We start from the raw sequence: 25,244 nt of genomic DNA, 5'->3' as shown, positions 1-25,244 counted from the left end.
GTTTTTGCAAGGCTGTTGCAAGCAATCGGCGGCAGTAAAGGAAATTTGAACAGCAGACATTAAAACTGCCCTTTACAGGGCTCCAAAAACAGATTTTCGCAGTGGCACAAAAAAATGTGCATCGCAGTAATCTATTTGTTACTTCCTGGCTTATAAGCAATTTATTTTAACTGCTTAACTTCAGGTAATGGCCAAATGCAAGCAATTTATTTTAACTGCTTAACTTCAGGTAATGGCCAAATGCAACTTTTTATGTCCAGTATCAAAAATCATATAGTTTGATACCCATATTGCCCCAACTCTTACGGTCCGGCAAATGTCCCCCCATCGGAACATCCGCGGGGCCTCCGGCCACTCCGGATTGTGGCCACTACTGCCGAAATATCAAATTTCATGTCCAGTATCAAAAACCATAAAGTTTGATACCCATATTGCCCCAACTCTTACGGTCCGGCAAATGTCCCCCCATCGGAACATCCGCGGGGCCTCCGGCCACTCCGGATTGTGGCCACTACTGCCGAAATATCAAATTTCATGTCCAGTATCAAAAACCATAAAGTTTGATACCCATATTGCCCCAACTCTTACGGTCCGGCAAATGTCCCCCCATCGGAACATCCGCGGGGCCTCCGGCCACTCCGGATTGTGGCCACTACTGCCGAAATGTCAAATTTCATGTCCAGTATCAAAAACCATAAAGTTTGATACCCATATTGCCCCAACTCTTACGGTCCGGCAAATGTCCCCCCATCGGAACATCCGCGGGGCCTCCGGCCACTCCAGTCCAGGTGGTGTCCAGTTCCAATGATCGACTCCCGCGACTGGAATGTCTTAGCTGGTCCTTGCCTCCAAGCCATCTGCTCCCGGACCTCCAGGCCGTCTGCTACCGGGCCACCAGGCCATCTGCTTCTGATGTGTTCTCGTCGACGTCCAGCAATAGAATGAATTTTCGGGACCGACCGAGCCGAGTTTTGTTGGCTCGTCGACGATCCGAACATTATGAGGTGGAGTGGGGGTGATTTTAGATACATCAATCTCACGTCTCTCGATTGACTGATTGGGAAACGTTCGTTCATCCAACCAGCGTGCACCAAAAAGAGGGGAAATTTGCCGAGAGGGGAATCCGTCACGTAACGTTTTCGCTTCGCGAAAATTTTGGATTGACACCACGTATAGAAACCTTAGGACAAAGTTCTTTGTCAAAAATGAATGGATCCGCAAATGTCTAGCGCTATAAATATTCTTCGTTAAATTTTATTTATTTTATAAATATTAACGTTTAGTGATGATATTAAACTAGAAAAAAATATTTAATTATTTTTCATCAAACATCGGCATCTGGAGTAAATAAGGACAATAGTAACGAACTAAGCCAATATTTTTCGCATCATGTTTTGATAAACAATGGGTACACCGATTTTCAAATTTATTGCTCTAAAATATATAAAAGATGTTTTATGTAAAACATGAAATTATAAACTTTTCTAAAATTTTAAATTGGAAAGTTTCATTTTTTTTGTTTTCGTTTCATTTTTTACAGTTTCGATGATTTTTTTAAAGCATTTATCATGAAAAGACTGATAAAAAATATTAATAATTTTAAGATTATTAATATGAAATAATTTAAATCACATTGGATTTAATGAATACGTAGATTTAATGACCGTTAAAAAATTTCCCGGGATCCCGGGAATTCCCGGGATTTTAAAAATATTTTTCCTGTTTCCCGGGAAATTCAAAACCCGGGAAAATTGGACGCCCTAAAATAAGCAGTCACAGTCTTTTTTCATATTGAAGATTTTTCGTTAATTTCAAACAATTTCTGAATCTATGAAAAAATACCTTTTCCATAATATTTGTAAATTTAACAATGTAAGTTCGATAAAAGTTTCGAATGGTAAAAAAAATCATGTTTTTCAAAAAAAGCTTTTCATCTTTTTATTAATTTTGAATTATGGAACCACCGATTGGAAGTAGACGTGAATCTTAACCCTCTACTGCCCAAATTTTTTTTCGAAAATATTTATATTTCCCGCGTTCATTCTGAGCATTTTTTGTTCTACGAAAAACTTTACTTCTCTTATGTTATGTTTTTCTTCTTTTATTCTAATTTGCATTTATCTTGTTTAGTTTATGTTTGTTTTTGGTAATATTTGGCCTATTCTACCACCTTATATAATTACATTTTGCCTATCTATTTTTTTCACGCTTTAACAGCCACTTTTTAATTTTTTGCATGTTTTTCACATTTTCTGCTATAAAATGGCACCATCATCATTTAAATTGCAAAAAAAAAATGCGTTGAAGCATAGTCTGGGACACTACAAAAATTACTGCATACTTCTTTTTACTGAAAATATAGGAAATGTTAGTAAAAAACAAAGCCAAAGTTGACCTCTAAAAAAAAACATTTTTATAAACACACATAAAACAAGTTAAACTTCCAACCCCGAAATTTTCTAGAATTTTAAAAGTTCTTCTTTCCAATGTTTTTTAAAGATCAAAAATCGGTTGGAAAATTATTTTTGGCGATTTATTTATTTATAGAGCATTTCTCTGAGATTTCAGTCATTCGATTTTTTTTGTATTTTTTTATCCGACTGAAACTTTTTTGGTGCCTTCGGTATGTCTAAAGAAGCCATTTTGCATCATTAGTTTGTCCATATAATTTTCCATCCAAATTTGGCAGCTGTCCATACCAAAATGATGTATGAAAATTCAAAAATCTGTATCTTTTGAAGGAATTTTTTGATCGATTTTGTGTCTTAGGCAAAGTTGTAGGTATGGATACGGACTACACTGTAAAAAAATGATACACGGTAAAAAAAAAGGTGATTTTTTATTTCACTTTTTGTCACTAAAACTTGATTTGCAAAAAAAAACACTACTTTTATTTTATTTTATTTTTTATTCTTTTATATTACATTATTAAATAATACAGCTTTAAATTTCAACCAAAAATTGCATCTTCAACATCAACCTTTAACTTTAAATCAAATTTACACCAGCCTAATTCAGAAAAAAATGTTTCGCTTATAAAACCCACTTTTCATGTTTGTTTTGATGTATTGATTTTTTGTTAACTGTGTTGATGTCTATTTCTGAAAATATGCTATTTAACTTGCTGTCCAAACTCTCCACAATTTCCCATTTAGTACTTTTCAAACAAATTCAACCGATAATTTAGTCTCTTAAAACATATAAAAAATACGGCTTTTGGAAAAAGTTATTTAAAATATTTTGTAATTTGTTTAGAGTGCAGCTTTTTTTAATGTCTTCTTTATTTGAAACCAATCTGTAATGTTGCTTAGACGATTTTATTGAAAATTTATCAGCCATTTGAATAAAGCATATTCTTAGAAATAAGTACTCTCAACATTTAAATGTAAAGCGGTTTAGAACATTTCGAAAAAAATGTTTATTTTGAAAATTTAACTTTTTAATTTGAATAACGTGTTGAGATTTGAGAAGGCGTAATTGGGCTAAATTTCTTTGAGCAGATCAAACTCCAATTGTTGTGGTATATCAGCTAAAACTATGTTTTTTTTATTAGATTTGGACAATTCAATTTGTTTGATAAACTTACAATTATTCAGTTTTAAACTGCCTTTTTAATAAATCTCAATTGGCCTCGGCTTCCCGGATCATCTTTTAGTTTTCTCCTTTTTCGTTACTTTGTGTTGTTCTAATACATATCTTCACAGTTGGCAAATGAATCTAGTACTAATAACTGGTTGCTAAGGTTTTATACCCACTTAGCCTCCAGAGATAAACAGACTCGTGATTCTCGTCGCAACAAACGTGTATTTTCAGTGTAACTTGTTTTCTAAATGTCTTTATAATAAAAAAAATATAATGTTTTAGGCAATTTTAAAAGATTTTTTTATGTTTTTAATTTTTTAAAGAAATTAGCAGACCTTTTTCAAGTAGCAAGTAGTTTTCAATGTATGTTCGATGGTAAGTTTCAATATGTTAAAGAAAAATAAATTAAAAAAAATTGGTTGTAAAATTATTAACAAATTGAGTAATTGTTTTTAAAGAAGTTTTTTTTATAAAATTCACCTTCTACCTATTTCCCAAATTACCTTAGTTTTAAAACCATACGTTTTAACAAATTTATTTAAAGTACTTTTCGCCTGTTAGAACATTGACTTTTCTTTCTTTTTGAAGGATTTTAATTATTTAAGAGTATCTTTAAACATGTATGCAAAATGATGCTTTTTCCAATTTTAGTTGCATACATTAAATGAAAAAAAAAATTAAAAAAAATATCTTTTGGTATTCTAGAGCATTTAAAAAAAAGATTTTGTGCTTTGAAATTTTTATGGAGAAAATAAGTTATTTCTTTTAAGAGTGCAACTTTTAAATGTCCTAATTCTACAAAAATCTTCAATGTTTCTCAAACCACTTAATAGAAAATTTTCTCAGCCACTAAAAAGTTCATTATTTAGAATGGAGAAGTCACAGTCTTTTTTGAACAATTTTAAGATTGGAAATTGTTCTTCAAGCTCAAACTTTCAGATCCCGGGCAGAAGGTAATAACAAAATTCATGCCATTTCAATAACAAATACTGTTAAAATAACAGAAAATGTTTTGCAATTTTCTTGAAAAATCTATTTTTGCATAAGAGTTTAATAACAGTTTCTGTTATCATAACAAAATTTGTTATTGGTCTGAAATTGGTTGAAAGCCAAAACAACTTTGGAATAACATTTTTTGTTATGGAAGAATACCTGAAACTGTTATTGGGATGATCGGATTAGTTGTTAAAATAACAAAAAATAATAACAAAGATTTGTTCCAAGAATAACATAAAATGTTATTTATCTGTTGCTACAATAACAATCCAATAACAAAAAAATCATCACGACGGATAACAAATCTTGTTATAAATAACATAAAATGTTATTGGTCTTGTATTTTCAAATATCAAAAAATGTTATTCCCAAGTTATTTCCTTCTGCTCGGGATTCTGCAACTCTCCTTTTTTAATGTATGCTTGGTAGTTGTCTTTTGAAAAAAAAAAATTTTTTTGTCGTGAAAATTATTAAATTTTTTGCCAATGCCTACAATTTTGCTGCAGTCACCAAACCAATAAAAAAGTTTCTGCCCTAAATACAGATTTTTGAATATTTAAATACCATGATTATATGGGCAGCCGCCAAAATTGTTTGGAGTCTTGCATGGAAGAACCAATGATGAAAAATGGCTTTGTTGATCATAGGGAAGCATAACGTAAAAAATTAAAATCTCCTTAAATCGGCCGATTTTGTAGAAATTGATGTTATAGAATTCTATTTTTCTTTCTATAATTTTGAAATAGTTTGAAAAAAAAATGGAATGATTTTATTAAATTATCCTTGCATGTACTATCCGAAGAAAAAAACTATAAAATCTACCAAAAGGTTCATTTAATTTGGAATTGATTAGAGCACTAAATGCAAAATAAACGCAAAAAAAACTGTCCCTGAATTCATTCAACCAGTCTGTACGACTACTTCAGAAGCGAAAGAAAACAAACCGCGAGAAGAGCTTCGTTTGATCGAAGATTAAAGGAACGAAAAAGCTGCCAGTGGCCATTTCTTTTTCCTCCCTTCCCCACTCTCAGACTTATTGAAGTGGAAAAGTGAATCCCGCGCCCTTGTCCTCCCTCCCCCTTCCATCAAAAGTTAGGGGCGGGAGACCAAGATTAGAGCGAAGGTCACTGATATATAAAATCATAAAAAAATGTGGAACTTTTTACATTCAAATCACCGCACGAGAAAAAAAAAGGAAGGAAAAAGTTCACGAGATTATTGTACGCTGAGAGTAATTGCGAGGCAAAAGTGAGTGAACCATCAAGAAATGATGAATCGCAGAACCACGAAACCGGTGTCCACCCCCTCCGCCACTGGATGAAGTGGATTAATACCAGATTGGCGGCTGGAATTTGATGTATTTCGACGGCGAGTAACATTTCGTAAGGGCGTAAGATAAACCATTTTGAAAATATCTTTGCTTCCGGATTTTCATTGACGTCGTTTCTAAGTTTGCTTTCGCGTTCTCGACGGAGATCATCTCGTGAATTTATGATAATTTAATCAATCAATAATTTTGCTGAACCTGAGCAAATTGCCACAAGAATATATTGTAACAGGTACCAACAAAGGCGATCCCCTCGAGAAGGCCCTCGGTGGGGAAAAGTGGCCACTCGATATGCAAATTGCGGATACTTCCGGCCGGCAAGATTTTGACTCGTCAAATCGCGCTGAGAGCGAGCTGTTGTGATTAAGGGGCCAAAAACTGATGTCACAGTCTATTTGGACGTTTCGCTTGAACGATGGCGCCAAAGAACAGTTGACTTAATCTCGAGCAAAAGTCAGACTCCAGCACCTGGGTGGTGATCTCGCCAACAAAGACGCGACGGCGCGGAAAAGCTTCCGATTTTTGTGTGTCAGCAAGTTGACGAGCTCCAAGGGAAATTGGTGGCAAAATAGGGGAGAGTTGTTTTTTTTATATTTCAAATTTATTTCCAGTAGTATTGAATACTACTGAGATTTTCAAAAAAAAAAAACAAGCAAATGTCTTAAAATCTTATAACAGAAAACAAAAATAAATTAGTTTAAACAACACAAGTTTCCCCTACAGTTTTCCTCCAAAAACAGCAACAAAAACAACCAAATCACCTCCTCGTCAACGGCGACGAACGAGCGCCAAAATATGCTCGTGTCAATTTTAATATTGATAGCCGTTTGTTTCACCCGAAAATGTATTCACGCTCACGCTTCCGTGAAAAGAACCGTGCCGTTTCGTTACCCTCTCTCCCACGATCGGTTGTTTTTTGGTGGGAGGAACGACTTTTCCGAGATGAATTTCCTCACCTTTTTGGCTCCTCCTCCCCCGCCACCAAAGAAAGGCAAAAACAAATCCCTTCACTATTTGGTTAGATTTTCGTTGGAGAGGAAAAACTCTCAAGATTTTCCCTGCTCCCTCACGGGGAATTGTCGATTTAGCTGGGGTCTGAGGAAGGGAAATGCTAGAAAACGCCATCAATTTGGAGCGCTCGTGACAGCCCAGTAATTTGTCGAGTAAATTATTACAATATTTCAAATGTGCTCGAGCAGCGTCGAAAAGTCTGCAAGCGTTTTGAATGTTTTTTTTTCAACCGAAAATCGCTACAGATTCACAGCGGTGATGAAGATCTGCGCCCGCGTGTCGTTTCGGAGATGATTGTGATCATTTGGTTTTGGGTGGCAAATCATGAGTATTTGAGACATTGACACTTTTACTTTTTTTACGGGGAGTTAAGTGCAAGGAATTCAAGTTGAAGAGGAACTCTCTATCAAATATGATAAATTTTATCATTATTTTTTCAGAAACATTCCAATCCAATCTCAGCATCATTTAAGTCACGCATGAAAACTCTGAATAACAAAATACTTTTATTTTGTATTTTTAAACAATTGAAATGCTGTCATAGGCAAACTTATGGATAATTAGACTAGCTTTCCGCACGCAAAGAAGTTTCATCTAAAATTTAACAATTCAGATTAGTTGGCTTCAAATTGGTGCAACAGTGATTTTGTTGGCTGAATCAGCTAAAATTACAAGTAAATTAGCCAACCTGGGATTGGTAAAATAGCTAAACGAAAAAAAATGTGACATCACCTTAAGATTTGACTTTTAAACGTAAAAATCAAGATATCTCATAGAAGTGGCGTGTATTTTTATTTCAGTGTATTATTTTAGAAAGCCCGTCCAATTTCCTATAAGTTTGTCTTTTACCACTTTTTTATACGATGCAACGGCTTCGAGATACAGTAATTTTAAAATTGCAAAATACAAAAATATTTAAATAACTTACGCCTTTCTCAAATGTCATTTTCGAGTACAATTGGCTCAATATACACAAAAGGCTTTTATAGGCTTAGGATAACATATTTACAAAGTTTCATTGAAATTGGAGAGGGTCGGGTACAAAAGTACTATAAAAATTCCTGATTTGAGCTGGAATTACCCTTAAGTTAAATCAAAGTTATTAAGTTGAATCTAAGTTATTGAAATTAAATCAAGTTTAATTGTTCTAAATTGGGTAAAATCGATTTAAATTTAGTTAAAATAATTTAAATCAAGTTTTAATAAGTACATTGAAGTGAAATAAAAATTCTTTTAGTGAATTATGGTTCAATTAAAAAAAAAATTAGTCAATTTTAGTTGATTTGATACAATTTGGTAAAATTTAGTCAAATTATTTTTAATTTATGAAAATTTAGATAAATTTAATACAATTTAGTTCAATTCAGTAAGGCCGATTGCAAATCAACTGGGCAGGTGTAAAATGCACTTTAAAACACTTTTTTCATTCAAACGTTGAGACCATTTTAAGTTTAAAAAGTTATTTTATGTTAAATGCTTTTCAATGCAAAAAAATAATTTTAATTCAGCTGAAAAGACTAAACTAAGTTGAATTCAGTGAAATAAAGCTTAAAAAGAATAAATTAAGCTGAATTAAATCTAATTAAATTTAATAAATTAAATTTCATAAAATTCATTCAAATTTGGTTAAATTAAATTAAGATACATTTCAACTTAATAAAGCTAAATTAAGTAAAATTAAGCTTAATTAATTCCAGTTAAATTAAAGTCAGAAAATTTAACTACATTTAAATTAAGTTAAATAAGAATAAATTAAATAGAATGAATATGAGTTCAGGTTCAGGTAAATAAAATTAACATCAATTATTTTTAATTACCTTAAGTATAATTAAACTCAGTAAAATTAATTTAAATAAAGATAAATTCAGTTAAGTTATGCTTAATTATGTTAAAATATTTTGAAATATGTAAAAATATGTTAAATTATGTTAAACTATTCTAAATTATGTTAAACTGTGTTGATTTATGCTAAATTTTGTTAAATTATGGTAAATTATGTTAAAATATGTTAAAGTATGGGTAATTCTCCGCCAACTCACACAGCAGTTGCCCCGACCCCTCTTCGATTTGCGTGAAACTTTGTCCTAAGGGGTAACTTTTGTCCCTGATCACGAATCCGAGGTCCGTTTTTGATATCTCGTGACGGACGACCCTTCCATTTTTGAACATGTGAAAAAGAGGTGTTTTTCAATAATTTGCAGCCTGAAACGGTGATGAGATAGAAATTTGGTGTCAAAGGGACTTTTATGTAAAATTAGACGCCCGATTTGATGGCGTACTCAGAATTCCGAAAAAACGTATTTTCATCGAAAAAACACTAAAAAGTTTTAAAATTCTCCCATTTTCCGTTACTCGACTGTAAAAATTTTGGAACATGTCATTTTATGGGAAATTTAATGTACTTTTCGAATCTACATTGTCCCAGAAGGGTCATTTTTCATCTAGAACAAAATTTTTCATTTTAAAATTTCGTGTTTTTCTAACTTTGCAGGGTTATTTTTTAGAGTGTAACAATGTTCTACAAAGTTGTAGAGCAGACAATTACAAAATTTTGATATATAGACATAAGGGGTTTGCTAATAAACATCACGAGTTATCGCGATTCTACGAAAAAAAGTTTTGAAAAAGTTGGTCGTCATCGATCATGGCCGTTCATGGTCACCCGCGACAGACACGGACGACGAAACAAAGAGAAACGCAAAAGTAACTTTTTCAAAACTTTTTTCGTAAAATCGCGATAACTCGTGATGTTTATTAGCAAACCTTATGTCTATATATCAAAATTTTGTAATTGTCTGCTCTACAACTTTGTAAAACATTGTTACACTCTAAAAATAACCCTGCAAAGTTAGAAAACACGAAATTTTAAAATGAAAAATTTTGTTCTAAATGAAAAATGACCCTTCTGGGACAATGTAGATTCGAAAAGTACATTAAATTTCCCATAAAATGACATGTTCCAAAATTTTACAGTCGAGTAACGGAAAATGGGAGAATTTTAAAACTTTTTAGTTTTTTCGATGAAAAATACGTTTTTCGGAATTCTGAGTACGCCATCAAATCGGGCGTCTAATTTACATAAAAGTCCCTTTGACACCAAATTTCTATCTCATCACCGTTTCAGGCTGCAAATTATTGAAAAACACCTCATTTTTCGCATGTTCAAAAATGGAAGGGTCGTACCGCCCTCCGTCACGAGATATCAAAAACGGACCTCGGTTTCGTGATCAGGGACAAAAGTTACCCCTTAGGACAAAGTTTCACGCAAATCGAAGAGGGGTCGGGGCAACTTTTCCCGATTTCGTGTGAGTTGGTAGAGAATTACCCGTATATTAAATAATGTTAAATTATGCTAAAGTATAGGTTAAATTATTTTAAATAATATTTAATTTTGTTCAATTATGTTTAATTATGTTACACTATGTTGAACTATGTTAAATTTTGGTAAATCACATTAAATTATGTTAAATTATGTTAAAAATTACTAGACTTTTGCTGGACTAACCGAACACGTTGCAAGAACAAAAAAGAAACAAGCTAAATCAACCAAAAGGCTGGGTGAATAGAGCAAGCTATGCAGGCAGCAATGGAGGCTTTAATAGAAATAAGTAGAAATAGTAGAAAATGTTGCTATTCTAACCATAACACCTACCAAGAATAGTGGCAAAGTTAACTAAACCAGTTAAAAAGATTTGTGAGAATATCTGGCTTCGCAGCGATCAATGAAAAATGTTGAAAATAATTCTAAAAAAACTAGTTGAAATAGTCTAAAAAATCGCTGGGCTAACCATAATCCATCCTAGAATACCTAAAAATCTAGCTTAAATAGCTATCAGACTTTCTGAAAACATACAGCTTTTGAGACTGACAGCATTTTTCCTGGTTGCAAATAAGTAAAATTTACTAATAATTTAGCTAGATTCATCATTTTTGGGACCTGACTCCAGCTGTCAAATCCAGGATTTTTTTAGGATTTCTAACATAAAAAAATGGTGGTTGAACAACCAATCATTTTTTTTTTTTTGGATTTTTAACTAAAATTAAGATTTACTTCTTTCCGTGGTCAACTTAGTCAAAAAAAGTAACAAAACACTTAAGTAGTAAATTTGTAAATTTTCAAAGGAAAAATTGTACTTTTTTACATAAAACATGTATCCATTTACAGATGTAATTTTTGAAGCTTATTGTAGACAAAAGCAAAATATACATCAAAAATATTATGGCGTTACGTACTATGCGTGGTTCAACAATTGAAAAAATGACCCTTCTGGGTCAATGTAGATTCGAAAAGGACGTATAATTTCCCTTAAAATAACATATTCCAAAAAATTATGCAGTCGAGTAACGGAAAATGGCAAAGTTTTTTAAACTTTTTAAGTGTTTTTTTTTTTTCGATGAAAAATAGGTTTTTTCCGAAATTCTGAGTACGCCATCAAATCGGGCGTCTAATTTTACATAAAAGTCCCTTTGACACCAAATGTCTATCTCATCACCGTTTCAGGCTGCAAATTATTGAAAAACACGTATTTTTTGCATGTTCAAAAAATGGAAGGGGTCGTACCACCCCTCCGTCACGAGATATCAAAAAACGGACTTCAGATTCGTGATCAGGGACAAAAGTTACCCCTTAGAACAAAGTTTCAAGCAAAAATTTGACTTAGTTTTTATGTGAGGGAAATTTAGTTTTTTTTGTGAGAAAAACATTGAGCCATTTTATTCACGGTGGGTCGTGGATGCACCAATTAAAGGCAGAATCAAACAGTTCAGAAAAAAATGGTTTGGTATAGTGCCAGCTTTTTACATAGTTTGAGTTTCTCTCTTTCTAATTTCCGGTTTCATCTAAACGGCAAACTTCCGGCAATTCCACCACATTCGTGAAAGAGTTTAAAATGTCCAAGCCTCACAAAAAAGTTGGAAACGGTAACTTCAACTCGCTTGTTCTCATAACAATTCTCATAACCAGGGTAGGTAAACCATCACCATCGCACTATCATTGATGCATATTTCGGTGCGTTCCTCGTCGCTTAAAATTTCTCTTCTCTTTCGCAGCCGAGTGATGGTCGGCTTGCTATCGCGAATATTGAAAGCCCAACGAATCGACGAGAAATACCGTATCGCTGGCTCCGATGGAACTATCGTTCCAACCGGAGAGACACGCACACGAAATTGCTGTATACGTACACTGGAGCTCACGCACACAAATGAACTCATTTCTACAGGGCTTACGGGCGAGATAATTTCACGATTGCTCTTTCTCTTGCTTTTTGAGCGAGGGGACTGGCCGTGTAAGAGATTTTTTTCCGTCTTACGCATCGGTATGTTCGTTGCTCGCTATTTCATTGGCGTCGTTTTCGCTTCGCTCTCTTGATGCAGTTTTGGGAGAACGCCGAAAATTTGATGATTTGAGCGAGGGACAATATCTAAAAGCCCTCGTCATCGGCGAGGAAACGAGAAAATACCATCCCTGCTCATAACTCAATCAATCGGGACGATTAATAAAATGCTAAGCGATTTTTGTTTTGCACACGCAAAAAAAAAGTTTGAAACTTTGTTTTTGATTGCAAAAATTACAGACTTGATCAAAGCGAGTTCTGCAAAATTCTAAAATCATCTAGGCATCCTTAAAATTCACGAGTGGTCGAGTTATGTTCGAGAACTAGCTTAGTTGATGTTACCATTCCAACTATTTTAGGGGATTTGGAAATTAGAGACAAATTGCTATAGAAATTATTTTTTAACATGTGAAGTTTGTGCAAAATTTTGCTGTTTGATGGAACTAAAAAGCTTCTGATCCAAATTCGTTCACTGGCCCTTCCCATTCAATTTGCCAGCGGCGGCTTAACCTCGATTCGGTGATGGAAATTCGAGCGTACATTAATCTAATTTCAACTTCTGCCATTTTTTTACGTGCAGCTTTTTGAAAACTCCCGAAGCGAAGGATAAAAAAAAAACAAGGAAAAAAGTTCGCACTTGCCGGATGGAAATGGCAGATTCGCCGAAGGCCATCCGGCGGAAATAGTCCAAATATAGGTTGGATGTTTGCCCGTGCGATTTTGTTCGACAAATTTTGAAGTTTGATTGATTTTGATGCGTTTTTCGTTGCAGCTAAGTCGGCCAAATTTGAGCGAACGCGCAAAAATCACTTCCAATTAATCAAGTTGGATCATCAAATCTGTCCCCTCCACCCCGCCGAAAGAAAAAAAACGTCACAGTTTAATACACCATCAATCTCTATTAACGAAATCATTTGTCATTGGGCCGCAGTCCCAGTTCCAGAGGGTGAATCTGATCCCGCGTAAGGTGGACATCATTTGTCATATCAGGGAAGCCGGAGTCGGGGAGTGAAAAAGTAAAATATTCATTTTTTTTTTTTTTGCTCTGGGAGATTTGATCTCCCGGGAAAGTGCCCTGGTACCACCCACGAAATCTGATAAATTTAATCAAATCAAAAGGTCTTTTCGAGAAAAGCCAAACTTCAAAAAAGCTGCTTTAAAATTGGACTGAAAAAACGCGATGATGCCTTAATCTAGGCCATTTCCGTTCCTTGTCGATAGTTCTCGATTACCGCACACAAAATCTCACCACTTTTCATAACAATCAACCAGTTGTCAAGCGGGAACGTTGATATCTGATCTCTTCCCACTTGCACTTGAAAGTCCACTCAAGCGCAAATAAAACGCCGACCGTCCGGCACAAAATCCCATCATATTGGTCATATAATTACGATTTTGCCCCGCTCGAACCCCACCCCAATATTGCGCAATTCCCCTAATGGGGGGAAGGCAGGGGGACAATTGCAGCAGCAGGCGTTGCTTATCCATCCAGCTCATCCAGCTCCTATCCACAGGTGGAAAGTCGTCGACAAGAGTTACGTAAAAAAAAATAAGCCAACGGCAATTGCGCTAACGTAATCCGACGACAGTTCGTGATTGCGATTATGACAGTTGTCAATTGTCGACCAGGAGAGCGATATTTGAGTTATGAGGGGAAAATTATCCACTAGTCTTAAAGAAGAAATTGGTTAAAAAGTTACAACCTAATTTAGAAACATGAAACAAAGCCATAACTAGGGCTAGTGATTTTTCACGGCAAAAAAATCGAAACTACGCGAAATACCAATTACAAAACATTTTAATTTCACGGCAATTTCACGGTACAGTCATCCCACATATTCGGAACACCCACATATTCGGAAAACTTTGATGATAATTTGTCAATAGCATGCCAAAAGTAGCTTTTCTGTCGACCTTACTATTTTTAGAACCTTCATTTGGACATTCTCTTGCTATTTCACTAGTAAAAGTAGTACTTTTTGAACAAAAAAACTTCATTCCAAGACTATTTTGTCCAGAGCAGCAAAACACTGCCTCCAAATGGCCTGTTTCATAATTGTGGGATGTTATTGTGCCTCCCACAATTGTGGAACACCTGAATTTAACTGATATTTTCACAAAAAAAAGTTATGAAATCATGTATAAAACATCACTAAGCATGAATTTCATTGGTTTCAGTGTGTGAAGTCATTATTTGGTAATAAATATGTACTCCTGGAGAGATCCAAAGTTTGTTTACATTCGTAAGAAAAAAGTGTTCCGAATTTGTGGATTTCAAGGGTCAAAGTAATTCTTCAAAAACTTCATATATAAGTTAAAATGTGCAGATGTTCGATACAGCATTCGAAAGATCGCAAGAAAAGCTTTCAAATGAAGGCAAAAGGGAATCATTAAGTTCAATTATCGATTTGCTATGATTTTTTGAACATTGGCCGATCTGGAAACCGTTCCGAATATGTGGGATGACTGTACTTTAAAAACTGCTCAAAATAAACGTAAAAATGTATTCTTATAGCAAAATCATTAACAGAAAGGAGTATTGGATTTATCTTGGAAAATTTTGAAGAATCTCCGTCAGTTGAATTCCAGATCTTTTTACAACAAATGTAAACATTGAGTGTGTCCCTTACACCAATGAACATTGACATTTATTTAGATGAAGGCGGTGAAATAAATGAAATGAAATAAGGTGTGAAAGGGATACACTCAATGTTACCATTTGTTTATACGACCTAATAAAAAAAAGTCAAGAATTGAGTGATTTATTTTATTGTGTTTTTATAAAATTAATTTGCTTAAATACCTCCAAAAAGAAGCACATCCTGAACCTCTAATTCAGCGGTTCTCAACCTTTTTCGACCAATTCCCCCCTTGGATTATTTTCCAGACTTTTATTCCCCCCTCCAATAATAAATTAAGTATCAATTTACAAAAATCATAATTTTGGCTCTAATTTATGTTGAAAGATAAACATTTTCATTACAAAATATGTTTGTACTCATGCAATAAAAGAAAATATTCTCAGCGATTTGTTTTAACAAATTTTAAATAACCTGATCATGGTCAATGGAGTGCAAATGTCTAAAGAAAAATTTAAACAGTCAACAAATCTTTAAAATAATCTCTTACAAATAACACTAATATTAGCTCATAACCGCAAAAATAGAACTATAGGAAATTATTAAAAAAAATTTAATGCACTACTCATGTTTGAAACAATGTCAATGAATACTGTATCACACACATTTAGAACAGCTAATTTTTGAAAACTAGAACAAAAATATTCAAGAACACCTTACATTTCGAACAATACGAAAATTCAGAGAAATAGATTCCTTCGAAAAACCATTCATATTTTTGAGTTTTTGGCCGTTATATTTCAAACATTTTCAACAATAAAACCAAAAAAACCGCAAGGAAATTTACATATTTCACAAGAAATGTAAAAATAATTATTTCCATTAAACTTTGATAAAAGTGCCCAATTTTTTTTTAGTTTTAAGCAAAAACTTTAAAAACAAAGAATTTCTATTGCATCCTCATTCCCTCCCAAGAATTTCTCCCTCCAGGGGGGAATTCCTCACCGGTTGAGAAACACTGTTCTAATTCATCAAAACTAGAATCGTTAAAAAAAGTGCAATAAAGATTTTTTTTTTTTGCTTTCCTTAATTCCAGCAATAGGAAAATTTTAGTTTTTGAATATAGTTCATTAAAAGTAGTTTTTACATTAATTCATATAATTCTAGAAAAAATATAAAACATTTCAAAATGGTTAACAAATATGATTTCAATATGGGTCATTCCAGGTCAACTGAGTACTCTTTTGGACGCGACCTTCACCGATTTGGACCAAACTTGGAGGGAACGTTCATCTATCGATAGTTAACAGAAGTCCCAAGTTTGGTGCTGATTGGACCATCCCTTTATTTTTGGCAACGCCCTCTTTTTTGACGATTTTGTTAAAAAATTTTTTTTTCTTTTAATCATAACGTTGCAAATACTTAAGCAAAAGACTTTCTACAGGTTGCATTTTATAGCAAATTGTCCAAGGAATTCGATAAAAATAAAATTTTAACCCTTAAATGCCCACTAATATTATATTTTAACGTTTCAAGTATTAAAATTCTGTTTTGACCAATTTCTTATATTTTTATTTGTTTTATTTTATCACCATTGTGTTCTCCGGACAATTTTACATTATAATCAATGTAGACCTCAAACTAAAATGAACTATTGGTGAGATACAGAGATTTACTGCAAAAAGTTTGATTTTACGCAGCACTCGGAAGTACATTGTGTACTTTTCAACAAAAAGGGATGAATCCCGCATAGTTCAGTTTTTATATGTGAGAAACTTATTTCGGATTTGAATTCATAGGATAGAGTGCAGCGCAAAATCAAACTTTTTTCAGTAAATTTCGCGAACTGGGGGAAATTTCGCTAGCCCTAGCCATAACATTTGCTTCCATTTCAGGATTTGACAGAAAATCTTCTTACCAATTTACATTCAAAATTGATTTCAGCATGGAAAAAAAAACCTTTCTAAATTGATTTTCTGAGCAAGATATATGTGACAACGAATTTCAATGTCAAAAATGAAACGTCATTGAAATTTTCTGATGTTTTAGACAAATGTATATTTTCAAAATTCTTAAGTCAACCATAACATTTCAGTGCTCATCTGTGTTTTATGAATTTTTCTCCTACGTCATTTACGGAACAGGTAAACCTAATCGGAACCCCTAAACCGAGTTTGAGTCTTCTGGTTTGACATGGAATTGCTCTATGATTTTGCTACAATTAATGCTTAATCTCCTTAGAACTCGTTAGAGAGCTTAAATTAAAGACACAGCAAATACCCAGCACCGTCCACTTCCTCCTTCCCCACCTTGATAGGGGTTTTCACCAACCCAGGACACGCTCAGCTGATGTGGGTGTCGACGTCAGCCGGTCGTCCCAGGACGCTGGTCAACGTACGTGACTTTATTTCTTGCTGTCTGCAAGTCACAAACACAGGCACACACACACCAACGCACAAACACAATGCGACGGAATGCCATTGTGAACTTTTGCTACTTGTGTGCGTGTGAGTGTGTGCATTTGATAGAGACGTCCTCCCTGAATAGGGTTTTCTTCCCTAACAAAGAAACGGCAAGCCAGAATAGAAGAGCTGAATATCAGGTCCGAAACACAACCGGGCAGTTTTGCAACAATATTTCATTTACAGAACAGAACAACACTGCACTGATGATAATCGCTGGTGTCTTGTGCTGGTCCTAGTCGGAGCTGTGTGGGAGGATGAGGGTATTGTCTGGGTCCCAGCGGTGCGCCACCTGTTCTGACGGGAGGCCGGATGGGAAAGGGGTTAGAAATCGTTGGGTTCAAAATTTTATTTCCTTTTTTCAGCAAAAAATTGCTAAATATTTTAACAGATTTTGTAACGTTGAACATAACTAGGCAAACTTTCAATCTCGAGTTTTCAATCCATAAAGCGTTTTTTAGTTTAGAGATAAATAGTTTCACTCACTGTCTCCTAATAGGTCCTCATTTTCCTAGTGAATATTTTGGCTCGAGCTGAGAGTCGATTTGGCCCAAGCCAAAATTCTCACTGGGTTACTATTGATACGGCGTGTCTGCTAGAACAAACCTTTGAGGAAAAAAAGTCGTCGTTACTTTCAAAGAATATCTTGTATGAAATTCTCTCGACTTTGCGAAACATTCGTGAAATTTTCCGATCTATCCGAAAAAAATATTTTCATTTATTTTAATCAAGACTAACATTTTAAAAGGACGTTCTATTGAACGTTTGGCCGTTTTGAAATTTCAGTCTTGATTAAAAAAAATGAAAATATAGTTTTCAAAATGATCGAAAAATTTCAGGATTTTTTTATATTTTAACATTGAAATTCGGACCACTAGTTGCTGAGATATCGACATTAGAAAATGGTGGGTTGTTTGAGTGAGATTTAGAATTCAATTTTCCCGTTTTTAAACCTTTGCATGGCAATATCTCAGCAACTAAGGATCGCGTGAACAATGTTCAAAAATCAAAATATAGATAATTTTCTCAAAATATGAATAACTGCGACTATTTTCGGAAAACATCAGTTTGAAAACGGTGCAGTTTATCAAAATTTCACCAAAGTAGTTTTTGATTGCAAATTTGTTTTACATCGAAAAATAAAGTTGATTTTTTTTTGCGACCAATATTTTGATTTAAAAAAAAAAACATTACGCTGGTACAAATGTTATGTGAAGTTTTTTGTTTAAAGCCGAAAAATCAGGGGGCAAAAAAATTCAAAATTTCAATGGAAATTTAAGTGCAATCAGCTGAAATGAATGTCACGTGCATTCCGCTGCATTTAGAATAATTTCAAGCATTTTTGGGTTGATTTGAAAATCTTTTGAATTTTTGAAAATTTTCGAGATTTAGTATCGTAAAAAGTTTTTTTTCGCTGATTTTTTTTTGTTTTCGTCATAATTTTCATTTTTTGATAATTAATGATTGCAAAACAATTGAACTAGTCGGTAGAAAAATGTTTCAACATTCTGAAAATTTCTGGAGAAAATTTCTGAAAAGTTGCCATTTAATGTCCCCTGAAACATACACGGCGTGATTTCTAGAACAATTTTTTAAGGAAAAAATAGTATTCGCTGCTTTCAAATGTGTCTTATAGTAAACTTTGTCAGCTTTCCAATGCTTTTAAGAGCGAAATGATTCAAGGACAAATTTACGAGATATATATTTTTTTAAGATTTTTGTTTTAAATTCCTTTTTTATTTATTGGAAAAATGTGTTTTATGTGACATTCACTCATCAAAATGTGCAAAATAAAACAAGAAACAACTTTGTAGAAGGTTGCAAATTGCTTAACATTTTGAACATATTTTTTTAACCGAGTTTTTAAATACCCGAGCAGACGGTAATAACAAGATTCATGCCATATCAATAACAAATACTGTTAAAATAACAAAAAGTGTTATGGAATCTTCTTGAATAATCAATTTTTGCATAAGAGATTAAAAACAGTTTATGTTATCATAACAAAATTTGTTATTGGCCTGATATTGGTTGAAAGCCAAAATAACTTTGGAATAACATTTTTTGTTATGAAAGAATACCTGCAACTGTTATTGGGATGATCGGATTAGTTGTTAAAATACTAAAAAATAATAACAAAGATTTGTTCGAAGAATAACTATAAATGTTATTAGTCTGATATTACAATAACAAAATAACAAAAGAATCATAACGACGAATAACAAATCTTGTTATTAATAACATAAAATGTTATTGGCCTAGTATTTTCAACTATCAAAAAATGTTATTCCCAAGTTATTTCCGACTGCTCGGGTATGTGTGATTTATTCAGAAATTAAGAAATAAAAGATAATTACATTATTGTTGTGCACAAATATCACGTGTTTGCTCTGATTTAGCTCATACAACTGTTTTGTTTTTGCAGATTTGAGAATGCTCAGATTATTATTGGATTTTTATGAATAAAAATGATATTTGCGTGATCAAATTTGAACCAGAAACATGGATACAAAACATGATTTAAAATCGAAAATGTACTACAAATTACTGTTGCAAGCTTCAAAAGTCATATTCTCATGAATATAGAAAAAAAGAAAGAAAAATAAAATAAAGAAAAAAAATAAATTGTTTTTCTGTTGAAAATGCATTTAAAAGAAGAAGTAAAATTCGTGTGTTTTAACTATGAATGAATGTTGAAAACATCGTCACAAACTTTTATTTGTCTGAACAAAAATTAAATAGTATTTAATAAAAAAAAAATCAAACAGAAATTTCTATTTGAAACTGAATGAACAAAAGTCAAAGTATTTGTAAAATGTTTTTAAAAGATAAAATTTACAAAATTCTTTAAAATTGTTGATTCTTTGATCATTTCATACAAGAAAACTTAAAAAAAAAACGTTAATTAATCCACCCTTAGGTGGTTGATGCAATCCTCACATTCGTTGGAAAGGTAATTTAATTACCTATTCAAAGATAGGTCGCATGATATATTGGACAACGTTTTCATCAAAATATCTGAGATCCGACCTCTAAAATGTGTATAAATAACACTTATGTGCTTATAACTTTTGGTATGATTGTCAGATCTTCAATGTTTTGGACGCGTTGGAAAGGTCTTTTGATTCCCTATTCAACGACAGGTTGCATGATAGATCCGGACAACGTTTTCATCATGATATCTGAGATCCGGCTTCCAAAAAGTACATAAATAACACTTAAGTGCTAATAACTTTTGATAGGGTTGTCAGATCTTCAATGTATTGGTCGCGTAGGAAAGGTCTTTTAAATACCTTTCTAAAAATGTACAACATGCCAGGTTTTCTTACAAAAACCACCCTTTTTACAATCTTTCGGACTTTTGTTAAAATCGTTTTTTTAGCATTACTTTTGAAGTACTTAACCAAACTGCATAATTTTTAATAGCGACTTAGGGGACCCCAAGACGGATCGAATGACGCCAAAATGGACAAAATCGGTTCAGCCAGTGTCGAGATAATCCAGTGCAAATTTTTTTGATCAACATCCCACCACACACACAGACATTTGCTAACAATTTGATTCTGAGTCGATAGGTATACATGAAGGTGGGTCTTGCAGGTCAAATTGAGAAGTTCAGTTTTCGAGTGATTTTATAGCCTTTCCTCAGTAAGGTGAGGAAGGCAAAAACTATTCATACTCATGAAAAGTATTTATCCTGTAATGTAGTTCAATTTCGAGTATAAAACTTGTTATGTATCCATGCAACTAGTTAATATTTGGTAAAGGAAATATAAAAACAATTAATCATTTTGCTCAAGAGCAACTCTCTACGAAATCGGCCGATTTCGACCATTTTTATGTTTTGTATTTTTTGATTTGCCTCAAACTTTATGGGGGCCTTCCCTATGACCAAATAAGCTATTTTGTGTCATTGATTCACCCATACAAGTCTCCATACAATTTTGGCTGCTGTCCATACAAAAATGGTATGTAAATATTCAAAAAGCTGTAACTTTTGAGTGAATTTTCTTATCAATTTGGTGTCTTCGGCAAAGTTGTAGGTATTGTTGAGGACTATTGAGAGAATAGGTACACGGAAAAAAAACATTTGCAGATTTTTTAATCAACTTTTTTTTCACTAAAACTCAATTTCCCAAAATACGTATTTTTTTTATTTTGGAGATTTTTTGATATGTTTTAGGGGACAAAATCCGCAACTTTTGAGCTATAGAGAAACATGGTCAAAAAATCTGCCGCCGAGTTATGAATTTTTGAAAAAATAGTGATTTTTGGAAAAAAAATCGAAGTTTCATGCAAAAACAAATTTGATGTTATTTTTTAATGCAAAATTGAATTTGCAATCGAAAACTACTCTACAGATTTTTTGATAAAGAGCTCCGTTTTCAAGATATAGCCACCGAAAGTTTGATTTTAGCGAAATATTTGCAGTTTTTTGATTTTAAAAAATAGTGACCATGAATGACCATTTCTAAAACAATTTTATTTGAAAAGTTCAGAAAATTTGCTATAAAATTGTCTAAGAGACATTGAAGATTGGACCTCAGATTGCTGAGATAGAGCCGCTTTAAGAAAAAGAAACACGAAAATTTAATTTTTCTAAGTCTTACCAAAACAACCCACCATTTTCTAATGTCGATATCTCAGCAACTTATGGTCCGATTTTCAATGTTAATACATGAAACATTCGTGAATTTTTCCAATCTTTTTTAAAAAAATATTTTGAAAAATTTTAAATCAAGACTAGCTTTTGAAAAGGACCAAACATTGAATATTACGACCATTTAAAATATATCGACATTAGAAATTGGTGGGTTGTTTAGGTGAGACTTAGAAAACTTCAATTTCCGTGTTTCTTTTTCTTAAAGCGGCTCTATCTCAGCAACCCGAGGTCCAATCTTCAATGTCTCTTAGACAATTTTATAGCAAATTTTCTGAACTTTTCAAATAAAATTGTTTTAGAAATGGTCATTCATGGTCACTATTTTTTAAAATCGAAAAACTGCAAATATTTCGCTAAAATCAAACTTTCGGTGGCTATATCTTGAAAACGGAGCTCTTTATCAAAAAATCTGTAGAGTAGTTTTCGATTGCAAATTCAATTTTGCATTAAAAAATAATGTCAAACTTGTTTTTGCATGAAACTTCGAATTTTTCCAAAAATCACTATTTATTCAAAAATTCATAACTCGGCGGCAGATTTTTTGACCATGTTTCTCTATAGCTCAAAAGTTGCGGATTCTTGTCCCTTAAAACATATCAAAAAATCTCGAAAATCAACAAACACGTATTTTGGGAAATTGAGTTTTAGTGAAAAAAAAGTTGATTAGTAAATCTGCACATTTTTTTCCGTTTACCTATTTTTTCTCAATAGTCCTCAACAATACCTACAACTTTGCCGAAGACACCAAATTGATCAGAAAATTCACTCAAAAGTTATAGCTGTTTGAAAATTTACATACCATTTTTGTATGGACAGCAGCCAAAATTGTATGGAGACTTGTATGGGTGAACCAATGACATAAAATAGCTTATTTGGACATAGGGAAGGCCCCCACAAAGTTTGAGCCAAATAAAAAAATACAAATAAAAACCATTTCCGGTTTTGGTAAAGAATTGCTCTCTTAGAAGCATTGGAAAGCTGTGAAAATTTCCTATAAGACACATTTGATCAATCACCTTTAATTTAATTCAAACTTTACTCATAGTTTATTCTTATCAAAACACTGAAAAAGTGCTTCTCCGTAATCTATTCCTTTCAATAATCTCATCCCCCATTGGGTCCCGCGCGCACGCACCCATCCAAGCCCTATTATGCGATGCAAAACAAAACAAAAACAGTATAATACCTAACAGAGTGAGAGAGAGAGCGAACAAGAGAGAGAGAGGGAGTGAACACAAAAAAAAGTGCAGCTGCAAGCACTTTAGCAAACTGCGCAACACGCCCCCACTTTGCATTTTTCGCGGCGTTGCCGACCTGGGCATCACTCTCAGGTGTGTGTGTTTACTAGTCGGGCAATAGTAATAGAACACCATCACCAGCGCCGCCGCCGGCAGAGTCCGTTGACGGCCAAGGTGGTTGAAAAGTGGTGAAAATGTCATTATTTATTATTTCTTTTATTATTATTTTGTCATTTTAGTATTTAGTCAAATAAACTTTATCGTTTCACTTAATACTCTGTTAAAGCAATTTTTTCATCATATTTAAGATAGTTATTTAAACTTTGAAAAAAAAAATCATTGTTGGTTATAACCCTCACGCATACTATCTTGAACCGGAGTTACACCACTTCGTGCCTGGCTTTGACACCGCGATGCCAGCCAGCCAGCCTGCCAGTAGTCATCAGTTAGTCAGTTTTGTGCAGCTAGTGCCATCAAATGCACGCGAGAAATCATCGTTGTCATAAAAAAAATAATAGAAAAGTGTGTACTTAAAGTTTGCGATCGGCGCGCAGGGTGGATTTATTATCTAAAGTCCAACGGTGAAGTGTGCCCAAGTATTATTGAACACTTAAACGTCCATTGGCGGGATTTTCTGAGTAAACTTTAATGTTCGGTGAAACACTTTACAGAAGAAAGGAACGGCTCGTAAAAGTTTTGAAAACGTACTAACATTCAAATATTTATGAAAGTGATTCCCACTTTTAATGTGCATCAGACAATAAATCACAATTGATGGCGTCGAGAGTGATGTTCCTGACACCGTCGAATTCCGGCTAAAACTTCTGACGAAAGCAGCCCTGAGCATCGACCTGCGAGTTGACGTGACTTATTGATACAGTCCTGACGGCTTAAAACTAGATGAAAATTGAGGCAATTTTTCAACTATCGATTTTCAAAAAAATCCAAGAATTTTTGTAACTAAAAAAATATCATAGAAAAATTCCCGTACAAGTTCAACAACTGACACTTTACCCCAAACCAAAACATCAATCAAACTGGTATAGAGTGCAGTGCTAGATGAGTTACAGTCGCAATTGAGCTGGGCCTTGTACAGCACAAAAAAAAATAACTAGCACCAGGGTCGTACCTTGGGCAGGGCCTATACCTATAATCACGGGCAATTTAGTGAGAGAGCATCAAGTGGTGAATTGGCGAGTTTTGTGGTGACACGGCCGTCGGCGAACGGGGCGTGTGTGTTTGTGGAGGGAATTTGTGGCAAATTACGTCAAATTGATGTGTATTTTTCGGAAGTGTACAGTAACAGATTGCTAACAAATTGGGACAAGTGACGGTTTATTTCGGTGAAAATATATAGTTGTTTGATGAAATTGTGACAATTGTTTTTCGGTGTCTGTTCTAATTCAAGTGATTTAGGTAAGCATTTTTTTTTGTTATTTATATAACCATTGTTTAGTAAAATCACAACATTCAATTGAAATAGTCAATTTTCATAATTTTCAAATAAAGCGTTAAAAATTAATTGATTTGGAATATTAGTTCAAATTATAACGATTTTTGAAATTTATTCATTTATTTCAAAAACTTTAATAAGGAATAGATTATTGATTATTATTCCTAGTCAAAGCGAGCAGACAATAAATTTTGAGACCTATTGAAAAAAAACAAGCAAAAGCTATAACGAACTGCTGTTAACATTGTTATAGACAAATTGGAAAAATTAACTATATGAAACGCATTCTTCTTAGTTTACAATCGATTGTACTAATTTTTTTTAATGATTTGAGGGTAGGAATCAAAGCTTTTTATTAAAATATGATTAACGAGGTATATATTCAGTAATATCAAAATATTAATGAAATAATCACTAATAAGAGCTTAGTAAGAATATTTTTTGCATATTACACACAATTTCACGATGACATAAACTAGGAAAATACTTCCAGCAGAATCACTCAATTTAAACATTAGTTTAAATGTGTTGTGAAATACTACAAGGATAATTACTGGAGTCAAAAAACAAGAGAAATGTTATTAATAAGAAAACAATTTA

General features: G+C 33.4%; 1 protein-coding gene across 5 annotated transcripts in view; it reads left to right on the top strand.

Annotated features, from left to right (window-relative positions):
• LOC6041095 overlaps positions 1-25,244 on the top strand; it is a 466,221-nt gene that overhangs the window by 323,986 nt on the left and 116,991 nt on the right. Inside the window, exon 1 of one of the 5 annotated variants that reach the window (XM_038263292.1) lies at positions 23,649-24,607. The exons of the other annotated variants lie outside the window; for them this stretch is intronic. The gene's annotated coding sequence lies outside the window, so the exon portion shown is untranslated. Of the gene's footprint in view, positions 1-23,648; positions 24,608-25,244 lie in introns of those variants that run through there. 5 annotated transcript variants of the gene reach the window in all.

Source organism: Culex quinquefasciatus, chromosome 3 (genome assembly GCF_015732765.1).
Source record: "Culex quinquefasciatus strain JHB chromosome 3, VPISU_Cqui_1.0_pri_paternal, whole genome shotgun sequence".
Classification (NCBI taxonomy): Eukaryota; Metazoa; Arthropoda; class Insecta; order Diptera; family Culicidae; genus Culex; species Culex quinquefasciatus.
Note: the sequence above shows the minus strand (reverse complement) of the source record. Positions and strands in the feature narration are given on the sequence as shown.